Source organism: Halichoerus grypus, chromosome 1 (genome assembly GCF_964656455.1).
Source record: "Halichoerus grypus chromosome 1, mHalGry1.hap1.1, whole genome shotgun sequence".
NCBI classification, from domain to species: domain Eukaryota; kingdom Metazoa; phylum Chordata; class Mammalia; order Carnivora; family Phocidae; genus Halichoerus; species Halichoerus grypus.
In genome coordinates, this window is record NC_135712.1 from 90,164,631 (window position 1) to 90,181,672 (window position 17,042).

Genomic DNA, 17,042 nt, shown 5'->3' on the forward strand with positions numbered 1-17,042 from the left:
TATTATTTTTTAAAATATCTAATAGTATTTGAAGGTTTGGTGCCCAATTCTGTTAGCTTTTATCTCTCTCCTTCTGTTTCCTATTTCGCAGGGGTAAAGTTTCAGGAATTTCCTCTAGAAAGCTGTTGATATTGGTCTAGCCTTCTGCTTTGTATTATTACAATTATTTGACATTTGTGAAGTGCTCATGGTGTTCCAAAAACTGTTCAGAATTTTAAAAACAAAAATATCAGTCTCCTTGAAGCTAAGCACTTGTCCCTGATTATAACCTAAAGCCAAGAAATTAGATGCTGGTAGAGAGAAATAAAGGATTAATGTTGTCACTTAATTTTGCCCATGTCATTGCGAAACAAAATGTTTCATTGTAAAAGAGGCATGAATCACACATGAGCTCAAAATTTTGCCATCAGATATAAGATGGAGAACTAAATTCAATGGGTTTTAAAACAGAGTTAATGCATTACTAATTACGCTTTTTTTTTTTTTGCTTTTTCTCAAGGTTAAATATAGAAATTTTCACACAAAAGAATCTCTCACTAAGTAATATCTACCAATATATCAACTTACATGTTTCACAATTTATTTACTTATTTGAGAGAAAGCAGGAGCACCAAGTGGGGGCAGAGGGGAGGAGGGAGGGGCAGGGCAGAGGGAGAGGCAGTCTCCCCACTAAGCAGGGAGTTGGATGCAGGACTCGATCCCAGGATCCTGAATTCATGACTTGAGCTGAAGGCAGACGCTTAACTGACTGAGCCACCCAGGCTCCCCAAGTGTTTTACAATTTTTTAAGTGAAATATGAAACTCATTTATTTTTTAAAATATATTTTAAAAGTTATTTTCTTCTTATTCCACAGAAGTTAAACATGCAAAATCCTTTATGGCAATCTACTTACATTGATTGAGACAAAATATTTACCTACAATAATATGAGACAAAAAATGTGTTTCTCTTGGGGCGCCTGGGTGGCTCAGTCGTTAAGTGTCTGCCTTCGGCTCAGGTCATGATCCCAGGGTCCTGGGATCGAGCCCCGCATCGGGCTCCCTGCTCCGCGGGAAGCCTGCTTCTCCCTCTCCCACTCCCCCTGCTTGTGTTCCCTCTCTGGCTGTGTCTCTCTCTGTCAAATAAATAAATAAAATCTTTAAAAAAAAAATGTGTTTCTCTTAAATTGATTTGGGGGCATATATGTGTGTGCATATACACACACACACACACGCATGCACACACACACACACATTTTACTATTAAATTACTGCATGAAAAAGCTGAGCTACTCTTAGTTGGTCCCTGAACTATATACATCTATGGATATTCTGCTTTGAATAGGCCAAAGTATTTTTTGGGGTTTTTCTTTTTCCCAGCTTTATTGGGGTATGACTGACCAATAAAAATTACATATATGTAAGGTATACAACATGATGCTTTGATATGCATATATATTGTGAAGTGATTACCACATGCAACCTAATTAGCACATTCATCACCTCACATAGTTACCTTTGTGTGTGTGGTGAGAGCACTTGAGATCTACTTTCTTAACAAATTTCAAGGATATGGATCGCCAGAAAGATGGCGGAGGAGTAGGGGACCCTATTTCAACTGGTCCCCCGAACTGAGCTGGATATCCACCAGACCACTCTGAGCACCCACAAAACCAGCTTGAGATGTAAGAAGATCTGGATCTCTACAAACAGAATATCGCAGGCAGTTGGCTTTGAGGTACGAAGCGGGGAGCCGTGATTCTGCGGGCAGATATTGGAGGATAAACGGGAGGGTGCCTGGCCGTGGGGATCGTACACCGCCGGTGAGTGACAGCCTCGCGTGCTGCGGACAGGCACAGACTCGCAGACCGGTAGCGTTGGGAAAGGACTTTAGGGCAGCCCCCGGGGCGGAAACCCGGAGTGGCGGGGTCCCGCGCCTGTGAGCTGGGAGTGGCTGGCGGTTTTAGAAGCACAAAAGGCAGAGACCTGCTCCGACCTGGAGGCAGGACTGGGAGCGCTGCGGAGGGGCGCACAACCCAGGACGCTGCAGTTTATAGCAGCACGGACAGAAACGGAGATGGTGTGGCCTGGAGAGCTCACTGAAGAACAGACTGAGGTCTCTCTGCTCTGAGGCAGAGGGTTGGAAATGGTCTCTTCTGCTCTGACTTGCAGAAGAGACGCAGAAAGCCACCAGGGAAAGGCGCCAGAGAACAAAAGCCCCAAAGACCGATTCCCACTGAGCCCATCCCCCGCCATAGGGGCGCAGGGCAACTCTGCCTGAACAGGGTTGCCTGAGTAACAGCGTGGCAGGCCCCTCCCCCAGAAGACAGGCTGGGAAAACAAGAGGCCAGCAACACTAAGGTCCCAAGAAAACAGGTGCATCTTGCTTGGGTTCTGGTCAATAATTTGGACTCTATACATTCCCTCAAACACCCATCAACAGAATGACTAGGAGGAGGAGCCCCCAAATAGAAAAGACTCAGAGATTATGACTTATGCTGCAGATTTACAAATGGATGCAGATATAACCAAGATGTCGGAGATGGAATTCAGGCTAGCAATTGTGAAGACAATAGCTAGAATGGAGAAATCAATGAATGGCAATATAGAGTCTCTAATGGCAGAAATGAAGCTGAATTGGCAGAACTTAAAAATGGTATCAGTGAGATCCAATCCAATCTAGATAATCTAACAGCTAGGGTAACTGAGGCAGAAGAGCGAATAAGCGACCTGGAAGACAATATAATAGATAAAAAGGGAAAAGAGGAGGCCAGGGAAAAACAACTCAGAATCCATGAAAATGGAATCAGAGAAATAAGTGACACCATGAATCGTTCCAATGTCAGAATAATTGGAATCCCGGAGGGAGTGGAGAGAGGACTAGAAGATGTATTTGAGCAAATCGTAGCTGAGAACTTCCCTAATCTGGGGAATGAAACAAACATTCAAGTCCTAGATGCAGAGAGGACCCCTCCCAAGATCAAGGAAAACAGGCCACCACCCCGGCATGTAATAGTAAAACTTGCAAATCTTAGAACCAAGGAAACCATCTTAAGGGCAGTTAGGGGGAAGAGATTCCTTACGTACAGAGGGAGGAACATCAGAATAACATCAGACCTACCCACAGAGACCTGGCAAGCCAGAAAGGCCTGGCAAGACATATTCAGGATACTAAATGAGAAAAACATGCAGCCAAGAATACTTTATCTGGCAAGGCTGTCATTTAGAATGGATGGAAAGATGCAGAGCTTCCACAACCGGCAGAAACTGAAAGAATATGTGACCACTAAGCTGGCCCTGCAAGAAATATTAAGGGGGGTTCTATAAAAGGAGAAAGACCCCAAGAGTGATCTACAACAGAAATTTACAGGGACAATCTATAAAAACAACATCTTCACAGGCAACCTGATGACAATTAATTCATATCTTTCAATAATCACTCTCAACGTGAATGGCCTAAATGCTCCCATAAAACGGCACAGGGTTGCAGATTGGATAAAAAGACAGGACCCATCCATATGCTGTCTACAAGAGACTCATTTTGAACCTAAAGATACATCCAGACTGAAAGTGAAGGGATGGAGATCCATCTTCCATGCCAATGGACCTCAAAAGAAAGCTGGGGTAGCAATTCTTATATCAGACAAATTAGATTTTAAACTAAAGTCTGTAATAAGAGACACAGAAGGACACTATATCATTCTTAAAGGGTCTATCCAACAAGAAAATCTAACAATTGTAAATATCTATGCCCCCAACATGGGAGCAGCCATCTACATAAGCCAACTGTTAACCAAAATAAAGAGTCATATTGATAATAATACGTTAATTGTAGGAGATCTCAACACTCCACTCTCAGCAATGGACAGATCATCTAAGCAGAAAATCAACAAGGAAACAAGAGTTTTGAATGATACATTGGACCAGATGGACCTCATAGATATTTACAGAACATTCCACCCTAAAACAACAGAATACTCATTCTTCTTGAGCCCACATGGAACTTTCTCCAGAATAGACCATATACTGGGTCACAAATCAGGTCTCAACCGATACCAAAAGATTGAGATTATTCCCTGCATATTCTCAGACCACAATGCCCTAAAACTGGAACTCAATCACAAGAAAAAATTTGGCAGAAATTCAAACACTTGGAAGCTAAAGACCACTCTGCTCAAGAATGTCTGGGTCAACCAGGAAATCAAAGAAGAACTTAAACAACTCATGGAAATCAATGAGAACGAAAACACATCAGTCCAAAACCTATGGGATACTGCAAAGGCGGTCCTAAGGGGGAAATACATAGCCATCCAAGCCTCACTCAAAAAAATAGAAAAATCCCGAATTCACCAACTAACTCTACACCTTAAAGAACTAGAGAAAAAGCAACAAACGACGCCTAAGCCACACATTAGAAGAGAAATAATTAAAATTAGAGCAGAAATCAATGAATTAGAAACCAGAAACACAGTAGATCAGATCAACGAAACTAGAAGTTGGTTCTTTGAAAGAATTAATAAGATCGATAAACCACTGGCCAGACTTATCCAAAAGAAAAGAGAAAGGACCCAAATTAATAAAATTGTGAATGAAAGGGGAGAGATCACGACTAACACCAAGGAAATAGAAACAATTATTAGAAATTATTATCAACAACTATATGCCAATAAACTGAGCAATCTGGATGAAATGGAGGCCTTCCTAGAAACCTATAAACTGCCAAGATTGAAACAGGAAGAAATTAGCAACCTGAATAGGCCAATAACCAGTAACGAGATTGAAGCAGTGATTAAAAACCTCCCAAAAAACAAGAGTCCAGGGCCTGATGGATTCACTGGGGAATTCTACCAAACATTCAAAGAAGAAATAATACCTATTCTACTGAAGCTATTTCAAAAAATAGAAACAGAAGGAAAACTTCCAAACTCATTCTATGAGGCCAGCATTACCTTAATCCCCAAACCAGGCAAAGACCCCATCAAAACAGAGAATTTCAGACCGATATCCCTGATGAATATGGATTCCAAAATCCTCAACAAAATCCTAGCTAATAGGATCCAACAATACATTAAAAGGACCATCCACCATGATCAAGTGGGATTTATTCCCGGGATGCAAGGGTGGTTCAACATTCTCAAATCAATCAATGTGATAGAACACATTAATAAGAGGAGGGAGAAGAACCATATGGTCCTCTCAATTGATGCAGAAAAAGCATTTGACAAAATACAACATCCTTTCCTGATTAAAACTCTTCAGAGTATAGGGATAGAGGGAACATTCCTCAAGTTCATAAAATCCATCTATGAAAAACCCACAGTGAATATCATCCTCAATGGGGAAAAGCTGAGAGCCTTTCCCTTAAGATCAGGAACACGTCAAGGATGCCCACTCTTGCCACTGTTGTTCAACATAGTACTAGAAGTCCTAGCAACAGCAATCAGACAACAAAAAGAAATAAAAGGTATTCAAATTGGCAAAGAAGAAGTCAAACTCTCTCTTTTCGCAGACGACATGATACTTTATGTGGAAAACCCAAAAGACTCCACCCCCAAATTACTAGAACTCATCCAGCAATTCAGTAATGTGGCAGGATACAAAATCAATGCACAGAAATCAGTTGCTTTCTTATACACTAACAATGCAACTGTAGAAAGAGAAATTAGAGAAACGATTCCATTTACAATAGCACCAAAAACCATAAAATACCTCGGAATAAACCTAACCAAAGAGGTAAAGGATCTATATTCTAGGAACTACAAAACACTCATGAAAGAAATTGAAGAAGACACAAAAAGATGGAAAAAATTCCATACTCATGGATCGGAAGAATAAACATTGTTAAAATGTCTATGCTACCCAGAGCAATCTATACCTTCAACGCCATCCCGATCAAAATTCCAATGACATTTTTCAAAGTGCTGGAACAAACAATCCTAAAATTTGTATGGAATCAGAAAAGACCCCGAATCACCAAGGAAATGTTGAAAAAGAAAAACAAAGCTGGGGGCATCACGTTGCCCAATTTCAAGCTATATTACAAAGCTGTGATCACCAAGACAGTATGGTACTGGCACAAAAACAGACATATAGATCAATGGAACAGAATAGAGAACCCAGATATGGACCCTCAACTCTATGGTCAAATAATCTTCAACAAAGCAGGAAAAAACATGCAATGGAAAAAAGACAGTCTCTTCAATAAATGGTGCTGGGAAAATTGGACAGCCACATGCAGAAGAATGAAACTCGACCATTCTCTAACACCATTCACGAAGATAAACTCAAGTGGATGAAAGACCTCAATGTGAGACAGGAATCCATCAAAATCCTAGAGGAGAACATAGGCAGTAACCTTTTGACATCGCTCACAGCAACTTCTTTCAAGATACAGCTCCAAAAGCTAGTGAAACAAAAGGGAAAAGGAACTTTTGGGACTTCATCAAGATAAAAAGCTTCTGCACAGCAAAGGAAACAGTCAACAAAACAAAGAGGCAACCCACAGAATGGGAGAAGATATTTGCAAATGACACTACAGATAAAGGGCCGGTGTCCAAGATCTATAAAGAACTTCTCAAACTCAACACCCAAAAAACAAATAATCAAGTCAAAAAGTGGGCAGAAGAGATGAACAGACACTTCTCTGAAGAAGACATACAAATGGCTAACAGACACATGAAAAAATGTTCATCATCATTTGCCATCAGGGAAATCCAAATCAAAACCACATTGAGATACCACCTTACACCAATTAGAATGGCAAAAAGGACAGGGAAAGAAACAACAAATGTTGGAGAGGTTATGGAGAAAGGGGAACCCTCCTACACTGTTGGTGGGAATGCAAGTTGGTACAGCCACTTTGGAAAACAGTGTGGAGGTTCCTCAAAAATTTAAAAATAGAGCTACCCTATGACCCAGCAATTGCACTACTGGGTATTTACCCCAAAGACACAGATGTAGTGAAAAGAAGGGCCATATGCACCCCAATGTTCATAGCAGCAATGTCCGCAATAGCCAAACTGTGGAAAGAGCCGAGATGCCCTTCAACAGATGAATGGATAAAGAAGATGTGGTCCATATATACAATGGAATATTACTCAGCCATCAGAAAGGATGAATACCCAACTTTTACATCAACATGGATGGGCTGGAGGAGATTATGCTAAGTGAAATAAGTCAAGCAGAGAAAGTCAATTATCATAAGGTTTCACTTATTTGTGGAACATAAGGAATAGCATGTAGGACATTAGGAGAAGGAAGGGAAAAATGGGGGGGTGAATTGGAGGGACACATGAACCATGAGAGACTATGTACTCTGAGAAACAAAGAGGGTTTTGGAGGGGAGGAGGGGGGGGGATTGGTTAGCCCAGTGATGGGTATTAAGGAGGGCACGTACTGCATAGAGCACTGGGTGTTATACGAAAACAATGGATCGTGGATCACCACATCAAAAACCCATGATGTATTGTATGGTGACTAACATAACATAATAAAATTAAAAAAAAAAAACAAATTTCAAGGATATAACACATTATTAACTATAGTCACTATGATGTACATTAGGTCACTATAATTTCTTCATTTATAACTGAAAGTTTATACTCTTTGATCAAAACCTCCTCTTTTCGCCCCATCCCAGGCTATTGTTAACTACCATCCTTCTCATTGTTACTAGCAGTTCAACTTTTTTTTTTAATTTTATTATGTTATGTTAGTCACCATACAATACATTATTGGTTTTTGATGTGGTGATCCACGATCCATTGTTTTTATATAACACCCAGTGCTCCATGCAGTACGTGCCCTCTTTAATACCCATCACCGGGCTAACCAATCCCCCTCCCCCCTCCCCTCTAAAACCCTGTTTGTTTCTCAGAGTCCATAGTCTCTCATGGTATTAAAAAAATACTGATTGAGACCTGCATCTCCATCTACTGACCAAAAGTTACTATAGCATTCTTGGGACACACAAAGACACACACACACACACACACACAAATTCTCTCTCTCTCTCTCTCTTAATGTTTGACCTAACTACTAGTAGCTGTTTTCATTTCATGCTATGATAACTTCTGTCTGCTCTGTGCAAGGAGCATGAATCATATGTCCAAATTTGATCTGACATTATGCTGCAAGTACAGTTAGCACAGAATGGACCATTTAGTGCACACATGTTATATCCTTTACAAACCAAAAGTAGCAACATGAATAACTAAATGAGTGAGTTGCCTTGGCCACATACAAGTGAACCCATGGAGCATTGGATCTTTAAGATGGTTTGCATGCTCCACAACAAATTCTAGACATTTTATTGAAAATGTTATATCACTAAATATAGGATCCAACCGTGTACAGACCACTCATTATGAGAGTATTAAACTGTGTCCCAGTGACATCAAAATAATGAAAATGCCTGGAAGGTGTTCCTCTTCTATTTATTTACATATTTTAACCAGAAACAGGAGGAATAATAAATGATAACGAAGAGCCATTTATCCCCAGGGATTGAATAGCCTCTCATCCTATTATACTATACAGTCATTAATTTTAATTGCTTCAGATTTGTAACCCACATGGATAAAATTAAGATCCATTCCTGTAGGTGAGAAAAATAGGCTAAGATTGCTGTAAACAGAAATATCTTCCAGGCTTTTTTTTTTTTTAACAAATAAGCACAAATATTGCTGAATTATTTGGCTTAAGGGTCTAAGATAAATATTTGCATAAGTAAACAGAATTGTAGACTATATGTATGCCATTAATAAATTCTCGTCTTTCTGCATCTACGAAAATGAAAGAATATATTAAAAACTAACATAACACACCCTGAGAGTGTGTTAAAGCTACTCATTTACTCTTCAGCATAAAAAGTCACCACAGTATCTATTTTTGGAAAAATTCATCATATTTTTAAAAAGTAAGCCTATTTTACTTATGAAAATAATTCTTACATGGGACATGTGTGTTTGATTTTTCTGGCATTTAGACCATAAAGATGTGGTTTATTCTTGAATCACTTAAAAGAAAAAAAAGCCACCAGTGCATTTGTTGAATCAGAAATTTCTTAGCCATGAGGGGGTGCCCACAGCTTAGTACAGGGTGGATCAAAAAAGCTTTCTCCCCTTCCTGTCTTTATACCTCTGCCCTGAGGTCCTAAGCACAGCTTCAGACACTGAATCATGACTATCCAGCTCTATGTTTGTCCATTTGGAGTCTGATACATTACTGAGTCATAAACCATTTTAATGGGTCACCACCAGATTTTTAAAAAATTAAATAAAGAAATATAATTTAAAAGACTAGAGCTCATTGCACTAATAAAAGTAAATCTGGTTTTGTGAAATTTATATATTTTGTGTGTATATATACATATGCATTATGTATACTTATTTATGAGTGGTATACAAGCATATACATATAAATATACATATGTGTAAACATATAATATATAAACATACATGAATATATGTACGTATATTGTGTGTGTGTATTCCGGGAAATGATAAATTTATTTCATACTATACGTTGTTGGCAAAAAGTCAAAAATGTTTGAAAGTCCCTATTCAAGTGAGAGCAGCTGCTGATGCTGGTCCTTATGGCCAGGCAGGGAAAAGGAGACAGGCAGAACTTAGGACACTCTTTCTCAAAGTATGATTCTCAGACCACTTATATCAGGATCAACTGATCTTAGCCTCCACTCAAAGCCTACTGATCAAATATCTCTGTGTTGAGCCTCTTCATGCAAACTGGTTCTCCAAGTAATTCTGTGTCCTGATACTTTTGGTTTATTGTACTAGAGACCCTCTCCACACTGAGAGGTGTGTCTAGAGCCTTCAATATGTACAAAAGAAGTATTTTTTTTCTACTTTATACTTCCTTCTAGATCTGTGATGTCCAATACTGTAGCCACTAGCCACCTATGGCTATTTAAATTTAAATTAATTAAAATTTAATAAAATTAAGAAATCATTTCCCTAGTGACAATAATCACATATCAAGTGCTCAAGACACATGTGGCTAGTAGCTACTTTATTGGACAGTGAAGATATGGAACATTTCTATCATCACAGAAAGTTTGATTGGACAGCCCTGCTCTAGAGGTTTTCAATTAATTATAGAATTTGGTACACTATGTTTTGACATTGAATACCTTCATACAAATCTAGGATATTGAAACACATACAATTTCCAAAAATGCATAGAAATCACAGACAATATATTTTTATTGATTTAAAAATTATTTTCTGTTAGATTATACCAATTATTAAGATTTTTTAACATTTCAAAAATCAACATATGGGTGAGGGAGGGACAAATAGGTAGAGCATAGAGGATTTTTAGGGCAGTGAAACTACTCTGTATAATACTATAATGGTGGACCCATGTCATTGTACATTTGTCTAAATCCACAAATGTACAATATCAAGACTAAACCCTAATGTAAACTATAGACTTCGGATGATGATGATGTGTCAATGTACATTTATCAATTGTAACAAATGTATCACTCTGGTGGAGTATGTAGATAATGGGGGAAGCTATATGTGTGTGGGAGCTGGGAGATCAAGGAAAAGCTTTGTACCTTCTGCTCAGTTTTGCTGTGAACCCAAAACTGCTTTTAAAAATAAAATCTATTAAAAATGAATATATGCTTAGAAAAAAAATTTTAATAATAAAATAAAAGATTCAAAAAGCATTTCTTATATTCTAATTTTACCATTTTTCTTAGAAAAATAAAATTAATATATTTTATTAGGATAAAATATTAATGAATATTCATAACTATACACACACATTCCATATCAAACAGCTGTGAGTTGTTTACTAATTTTCCCTTTAAATTATAATGACATTATCTCAAGAAGGCACATACTGCTTGAACTGCTATTATAATCAACTTGCCAATAGAGTAAACAACTTTTCTGATACTAGCTGCATCAAATAATATTCAAAATAGATTAAGACCCTCTGAAAAATAAAACTTTAAGGCAATGGAACATTGTAAACTGAAATTGTTATGCAAGTCATAAAAATTTGCATGCTTATTTGCAAAACTTTTCAAATCAGTTGCAATCTTAAGTATGTTTGTATCAAACAAAATGTATTTTTCTCTAAGTTACTGTTGACCTATCCCTTTTTAAATGTGTTTACTCATGATAGGGGAAGTAAAGAAAACAGTCAACAGGTAGAGTCTAAGTGAGAGAGAAAGGTAATATAAGAAGCACATGGAGAAACTTGTTAGGTTGCCTCTCACCCTAAAAACTTGCAAATAAGGGAAGTTACATTTTCCTAAAAGTATAACTATATAGTCATCCAATGGAGTTTGGTATGGCAGTCATTGTTGGTTGCCTATTTAACAGCCATTTTTCTTCTTGCTTGCTAAGAGAATCCATCCCCCAATCTCATCCTGGGCAATGTACTCAGCCACTGAGGATGGATCATGATTATTCTAAACCAGTTATGCCACTCCTATTTTTCTATGCCAGTAATTTGTTTAGAGCTGAGATAATGATCCAGGTCTGCTCAAAGAGAAATAAAATGTGAGGGAGGGCTTGGATGAGGTGGGATGCCAGAATGGTTCTAAGACAAGGCTCCAAGATGAGAGAGCCTTGTTGCCCCTTCCTTCCCTTCTTGGTTTGTGTGATGTTCTATGAGGACTTGTAGTTGTGAGGATCATGAGATGCAAAACTAAAATACTGAGCATGAAGGAAAGGGAAGGTGGGAGAAGGTCATTGATGACATAGTTGAACTGCTTGCTATACTTGCCCTGAGACTACAAATTCTCAGGCTTCTTTTTAAATGTCTTTATAGTTTAAGCTAAGGTGAACAGAATCTTTGGTTACTTTTGGTTAAACATATTTTAACCATTATAGTGGGTGAGATTAAAGGTATGCAAAGTAGTGTTGAAGTTACAGAAGACTCCTAAATTAGACTATAACTTGACTCAATGCATCAATATAATTTAAAAAAGAATGTGTCAATCATAAAGGAGGCTGCTCAGACATGGAAATATAGAAAAAGAAACAGAGAAAAAAATAAACCCTGACTGCCTATTCAAGTACTGCCCATGGAAGAGAGAATTTTGGCAATAGACTTGAAGTATTATGATCCTGTTGTCAAAGTTATCTTTATAGTGGACAAGAGTTTTTTAAGCTCTCTTAGCTGAGGACCATTCCTTAAGAAAACCTGACTCAGATTGTTTTGAGTACAGCATGTGACTTCCCATGTAGATTTGCCTAAAGGTAAAGAATGTGTAAGTCATGCTGATGCTATTACAGCAGTTGATGTGACTGTTGGGGTTCTCAATCTAGGATAACAACTGCCTTATACCTCAGGCTCTTCGGGTCTAGTTAACGAGTAACAACCTGTGAGAGATGTGACAGAATGAAGTGAGCTGAACCATAGCCTAGTGACTTCACCACATTAAGTTCACTTCATGAAGGTTCTTGCCAGTCAGCTGGCTGGTCCCTTCTGCCTTATCTTGCCTTCCACATTCTAGGTGAGAAAAATAAAAGTGGATCGGGCAACAGACATGGACCCAGAGAGAACATGGTTGAGAGATGAATGAAGTAAGATGATGGGAATAGTGGGTGGAAATGTCAGGGAGGTTTATAAGATGCTTAGGAGAGAGCAATGATACTGAAGGACAAGAAAAAAAAAAGATCTGCATTTAGTAAGGAAGTTAAAGTAGGGTTGATCAGTTCAATTGAAGAAAGTAATAGATAAACATTATTTAGGGATAAATACATTTTCAAAACAGAACTATTGGTATATGGAATTCAGGAAAGTTGAACAGGGAACAAAGAAGGTAGAGGAGAAAAAGGTTAATTTCTGCCTGGAAACTTGTGATTCCAGAAAGCATTATTAATAATTATTGGAAGAATTATTAGTATTCCTTGAAAGTCATGATAGACAGACTTTTGCTAAGAAAGTAAAGTGTTTCCACCTTGGTTTTCCTGTTAAAGTCAAAGCAACCTGCATTTTTTCTTCATTTATCCCAGAATTGGTTGAAAATAGTGGCCATGAGAAGCCCTGCAAAGACACAGCAGGTTATTATAAAGGATTGATGAAAACATGGTAGAAGAGAGAATAAAAACTCTGCACTCTTACCTCATTATAGAGAATAAGCTTGCCCCTAACTCAGATAGAACCTTTATTCCACACAAAGAACAAACATTTAAACTAGGATCTGCCATTTATTGTAACTTTTCCAACAGAGAAAAGCCAACTGGATGACTTTGAGTCCCAGACCCCTGACTGGAGCTATCAGACTAGACAGATTATACTTTATGGACTTGTTCCTGTCTACTCCAATGTTTGTGTCTCCAAATCTCTTACAAATTTGGAAATTAAATAAGAAATGTATTCTTGAGCATATGAAGCTACATTTCAAAAGTGGGCCTATTCAGTAATTGGGTATCTTTGTACTTAGGTGGTAGAAAAAAGTGAGCTTTCTCAAAATGTAGCTGTGCATCTTTATTGTTGCTCTACTTACATTACCTGAGTAGAAACTACTAGCTTTAATAAAATGGAAATACACTTTAAATTATTGGCATTGATAAGGAAAGGCATTTGGAACATTTGACGGTAAAGCCATGACTAATTGACAATCTCATTAATTCTCAAAGAAAGTGAGAATTAGGAAGTAAGACCTTCCTTTGCTGATAAAACCAAAAAGAATTATTAAGTCATTTGCTAAGTCCAACTGAATCACAGTATGGCATATTCTCAATACAACAACACAATTACAAATAACTACAGGGCAGAGCTGGACATTGCTCTTTGCACAATTTTAGGAGGATAAGGCACTGAATGACTATTTTATTGTGAAAATAAAGGTAAAGGTGATGATGGTGGTATTGTAGATGAAATTATTCTAAAATAAGCTGTATTAACAGGTATGGAAAGGAACTGTAAACAGAGAAACAAAACATAGGAGAAGTCATGGCAATTTTTACAGACTTTTGGATTCAAGCCTTGATATTTTTCATATTATAATTATTTCCATATTTTTGTCAACTCCTTTATATTGAGATTAGTGCTAAATAGAAATTAAACAAGGGCATTAAATTCCTTTTCCAACTGCAAAAAAAAAAAAACAAATGGTGATCTCATTTTCCCAACTGGTAGCATTCTCACAGTTGATTCCCTAAGATTTAGATTTCTTGATTCAATAACAGGAACAAAATGAATTTGAAGTAACATCTGAACTAATTAGTGACAAGAGCAATTTGACTCTTTCCTTTGTCACAAGTGCCATGTAAAGCTCTGACCTCACTGTGTTAGGTTGAAGAGGTAGGAATTGCATTAGACCAATCCTCAAAGAACGTTGGCAGTGGTAGCAGTAATTTCAGGAAGATTCGCTTCAATTTTCTGTATTACCAGCTTCTAACATCCACTTTCAAAATCTAGGCAGTTTTGCCCAAAATGTTGTTTGCTCAACCTTATGGAGCTGTACAAAGTGGGTTTCAAAGTAATTTAATTGCCTTTTATCTTTCCAAATATTTGTAATTTCTTCCAATCTTTGCTTATTTTGACTGAAGCAAAATACACTAGAACAGTAAAGGAAGGCTTTACTGAAATGCCATTAAGGGATCTACTCCAAGACTTGAGCCATGCCAGTAATTCTAGGGCACAAGTACTAAAGAAAGTGGTCTGAGGAAGATTGCTCACTGACCTGGACTCCAGGACCACTCAGACATTTGGTATTCTGGAGAGATGAGTTTGTCTGGCATTTGGATAAGTGTCCATAAAGGACCAAGAGACCTGATTCCAACATTTAGACCCTGTATTAGTTTGCTAGGGCTACTGAAACAAAGTACCACAAACTGAGTGGGCCAAAGAACAGAAATGTATTGCTTCACATGTTTGGAGGCTGTAAGTCTGAACTCAAGGTGTTGGCCCGGTTGGTTACTTCTGATTTTAGTATATGTGCTGCCGAAGTGAGCACGGTTGGTTACTTCTGAGAGACTGTGAGGGCAGGATCTATTCCAGAATTCTCCTGGCTTGTAGATGGCCATCTTATTCCCATACCTCTTCACATTGCTTGCCCTCTGTGCATGTTTGCCTTGGTGTTCAAATTTCTCCTTTTGATTAGGACTCCAGTTAGATTAGATTAGGATTCCTCCTTAACTCTGTATGACTTCATCTTAACTTACTAACTTAACTTTCAACTAATTATATCTGTGATGATCCTATTTCCAAATCAGGTCATATTCTGAGGTACTGGGGTTAGGAATTCAACATATAAATTTGGGATGACACAATTCAACCCACAAGGGACTCTTAACAGTTTCTTTTCAAAATCACTTTATTCCCAAATGCACAACTTCAGGGCTCCTAAAGTCTCTTGAGCAGATTCATTCAAGTCGTCTGAAATATGGCAATACTGTGTCAATGACAGTCAAACGGAAACTTTTCAAATTCTTTGTTTTGTTTTTCCAACACATAATTTCTACAGAAAAGACCAAAAGTTCTCTGTTAATCCATTATCTGGCACAAGAATGGGTTTCTGCCACCAGGATAAAGGTTCTTTTGTCCTGAACCTTTTAATTTTTGCGTGGCTTCTGAGACTCAGGAAGGGCCAGGATGGAGTAGGAAGGCTGCCTACACATAATCCAACAGAAGGGGTTTGATCTCATCCAGGATGGCTCCAAGCTTTGCAGATGTTGACGAGTGAGTTCAGCATAGAAAGCAGAAAGGTTCAAATTTCCATATTTCTTTCTTACTGCAGATGTGTAGACAGATGAAAATTGCTGAGTTTATAGAGTGGATGGGAAGCATGTTTGAAGTGTGATGCCAGACAATTTGGGACCACATGAGCCAGAAGATAGCTTTGGGATGATCTAGTCCAGCATTTCTCACCCTGAATTTTGTGGAATTCATAGTTGTTGCAGGATAAAAAGAATGCTGTGATCAGATAAGTTTGATGAATGCTGGGCTAAATAAATGTAAACAGGTTTATTTCCAGAGAGTTTTTTAGTATTTTAAAATGGCAGATGTGTATTGTGCATCTCCAAGAGAGAGCTATAGTAGTCAGAATTTCCTACATTTTTGTACTAACAAACTTTTGAAATTTCTTGCATTATTTTCAGTGAGCCAATATTTAGCTCACTAGCATTAACATTCTGTAGAACTTAGTATGGGTTACTAATGTGGTCTCATTCCTTTGTTTTACATATGCAGAAATACAGACTCTGAGATAAAGTCTTAAGGAGAGGAGAAGTCCTAACATCTACAATCTCTGGTTATTTGGCCAAGTAAAGATACATAATAAATGATCAGAGCCAAGATCCAAAGCCAAGGTCTTGACCCCGGCCAGTGATCTTCCACACTGCAATAGGGCTTCTGCACATAACAAATCAACAGATTTGATTTGCCTCTGAGAAGATTTGCTTATCCAGAACTGGAACCATCACATTGTTTTGTTTTTAACTGAGAAACATATGCTAGTCCTGAGACACCCTCTAGCCCCATGGTGTCAAATCTGAAGATCTATGATAGTAACCTGGGGAGCTTTTCCAAAAATTCATTTATCTTACAAGAATTTATTGGAGCACCTTCTGCAAATAGAGCAGTGAACAAAGCAGAGAAATATTCCTATGCTAGTGGAGTTTCAACTTTAGCAGAAAAGAATTTAATTTAATAATTAAATTTAAATAATTTAAAATTTAAAGGTAAATTTAAAAGTTATTCAAAAATAAGTAAAGAAAGAAAATGTGATACTGTTAAATACTTAGACACATGTAAAGCATATTGATAAGTAGAAAATCTTGTGAGGGTAGTGGGCTTACTTTGGGTAGTCATTGAACTCTGCTCTATGGTGATGACAGTCAAACTGGTTGAATTGCAATTTGAATGAGGAGAAGGAACCACTCATCGAAATTGGGAAATGAGGCTTCTAGTGGAGACATACTTGGCATGAGTCAGAAACTAAAAGAGGTTGGAACATAAAGACCAAGGGGTAGGGGCGCCTGGGTGGCTCAGTTCGTTAAGAGGCTGCCTTCAGCTCAGGTCATGATCCCAGGGTCCTGGTATCGAGCCCTGCATTGGGCTCCTTGCTC

General features: G+C 38.0%; 1 protein-coding gene across 7 annotated transcripts in view; it reads right to left on the bottom strand.

The window, feature by feature from the left end:
- NLGN1 (neuroligin 1) overlaps positions 1-17,042 on the bottom strand; it is an 827,564-nt gene that overhangs the window by 253,225 nt on the left and 557,297 nt on the right. The window lies entirely within an intron of this gene.